Consider the following 2,790-nt stretch of genomic DNA (forward strand, 5'->3'; position numbering starts at 1 on the left):
GAAGACAAATTTCATCAAATGTTACACAGCCCAGCTATGAGCAGCTTAGAAAAATGTCCACTATTACCCTGTCTCACCCTCTGTAACTTTACTTCAATTTTCTAAGTTACTTCTGTGCCCATAAAAGTTTTGCAAATAAGCTTTCCACTTGACTAGAAAAGAAAAAATATCATATTACTAAGTATCCACCAGAATGTTAGGATTATTCTTAGAAATAAAATAAGAACGACAACAAAAAAATCAAAGCTACACCAAAAGCACATGTCAAGGTGACAAGACCTAATGTTAAATCATTTGAAATCTACACATGTTTTGGTAGAAGTAAAATAATAATAATAATAATAATAATAATAATAATAATAATAATAATAATAGGTACATACTCATTCAAACTCACAATCACTGTCTCTGTTACTCTAAGCAAACTTTCCTGAAAACTATACAGGATATTAGAAGTTGAAGCATGTTCACTTCAAATTTTCTCTGAATAGTCACCTTTCTAATTGGTCATAATTCAAAGGACAAAGTAACTATGTTGGCATCATGAAAACCCTGGTTTAGGGTAGACCTTCATTTATGCACTCCTATTTTTATTCACTGCCTCCTACTATATTTCCCCTTACCATCTCCAGCCTCAATGATAAGGACAAAATAGGACTGATAATAGATATAACCAAAAGAATATAAAATTATTCATAAATAAAGACGTATGTAACTTAAGTCTATTAATCATGTGTAATACTTCCCAACACCAAACCTGTTAACAAATCAAAGTCATAATATCATGACTGAGGCAAGACAGAGTTTACCAACAGCAGAACAATTTTTTTAATCTATATCATTTTATGGAGACCCTCCTGCTGACCCATCATAGATAACTCTAAGAAGAAATCTTCATGATCTTTATTATGGGTCCCTAAAACAGTGCTAGAATGCAGTTTGAAATAAGCCAAAAGTGCAAAGTTTGTTTGGGGGGGGAGATATACATATATACATATATTTTTCCCCTGGATCAACCACCAGGAAGGAATTTCAAATTTGAAAATATCTGTAACTTTTTAATTATAACAGTATTGAAGTAACTATATGCATATTCTTATTCCTGGAAGTATATGTTTTGTTTTGTTTTGTTTTTTTCACTAAAACTGGGAGTCATTTAGATGGCTCTCAGTTTTCAGTCATAAGGATATATATATTGAAACGTTCCAGGAAAAAGACCAATTATAACATGAAAAAGGACAATGACAATGAATAGATTATTTCAATAAATGGGGAAAATGAACTAGAATCTCAGATTCATTCATCACTAATATCTTTATGAAATCAGCAGGGGGAGGGAATATGTCATGATCACAAAGGTGGTTTCTCCGGGGTGAGGCTTATCTATTGCACTTTGGCTGTGCTGACCCTGCAATTTCCCCAAATATGGGAAATTTGGTTGCACAATTTGTTGAAGAGGGGAACTGCATTCATGCTTTTTGGAGTCTTCTTAGAAGCACTACAGTAAGATCTCTGAGACAAAGTCTGAGAATTTGTGCTCCTTTTCCTTTTTAGTGCTTAGCCCATCAGTGCTTTGGTTAAGTTGCTTTGTGTTTCTCTCTTCCCCCTGGGGACAAAGGGGAGTCACACCAATGTGGACTCACAGGAACTGGTTTACTCTCCTACCTGAAACAACAAAACAAAACAGCAACAAAACCACACAAGATTCACGAAATTCAGATTTCCAAGATACTGGGCATCAGGCAAAGAGGACAGCCATCCGGGAGACATGGAAACATGCAGGTGAGTGGAGCCCTATAGTTGTTCCACGGTACTGCCTCCAGAGAGTTTGCAAGCAAGGCACAGGGGAGGGGAAACTGAAGAGAAGCCCAGTAGACCTGGTGGAGTTGAGGACACTGAGCTGAGCATCCACAAGACAGCATACAGGGCAGGACAGAACTAAGGAAAGTCAACTAGTGAGAGCTGGGAGGGGGGCTCCCCCATGCAGCAGGGTCCTGCTCAGGGCCTCCATTGGAGGCAATGACCCCAATTCAGGGGAAAATTATTTGAAAGCATTAGAGGAAACAGGGCCTGGTGCTCACACAGTGCTGGGAATAGAGCCTGTCCCCAACAGAGAGACTGAAAAAAAGGAGCCCTCCTAATTCATGCGGCATAAAGTAGAGGACTCAGGGAGGTCTTGCCACAGTATTGGGAACTCATCATTAGCCCTCCACTGAAAACTGCTCTGGACAACTGAACAAGTCATTAAAGCAACACCAGACATGATCAAACTGTTTCGAAGTAACTTAAATGCATCCTGGAACAAAGCTCAAAATCATAGAAAGCACAAACAGATCCAGCAAACAACAAGGTAACATTCACATTGTCTGGCATTCCATCCAGACTCTCCAAGAGAGTGAGGCATGCCAAGAAGCAGGGACATAACCCCTCCTGAGAAGACAGATCAATCATCTGAAAATAACCCAGAACTGACACAGATGTGAGAATCACCAGAGAAGGACAGTTAAGTGTTTATTGTAACTGTATTCCATCAGTTCAAAACATTCAGCAGACCTACAACTATATGGTCAACTAATCTTCAACAAAGCAGAAAAGACTATCCAATGGAAAAAAAGTCTCTCCAACAAATGGCGTTGGGAAAACTGGACAGTAACATGCAGAAGAATGAAACCGGACCACTTTCTTACACAACATATAAAAATTAACTCAAAATGAATGAAGGACCTAAGTGTGAGACAGGAAACCATCAAAATGAGAAGATAAGCAGAAACCTCTTTGACCTTGGCCACA

The 2,790-nt window shown here is 38.5% G+C and overlaps 1 non-coding gene across 1 annotated transcript; it reads left to right on the top strand.

Moving 5' to 3' along the window:
- Window positions 1-1,319: 1,319 nt before the first annotated feature.
- Window positions 1,320-1,481, top strand: LOC123784440 (U1 spliceosomal RNA). The gene has a single exon (XR_006777439.1). It is a non-coding gene; the product is annotated as a U1 spliceosomal RNA (small nuclear RNA).
- Window positions 1,482-2,790: the final 1,309 nt, after the last annotated feature.

The sequence above is a fragment of the Ursus americanus genome, chromosome 4 (genome assembly GCF_024610735.1).
Source record: "Ursus americanus isolate L20-20 chromosome 4, mUrsAme1.1.p, whole genome shotgun sequence".
In the NCBI taxonomy this organism is placed as follows: domain Eukaryota; kingdom Metazoa; phylum Chordata; class Mammalia; order Carnivora; family Ursidae; genus Ursus; species Ursus americanus.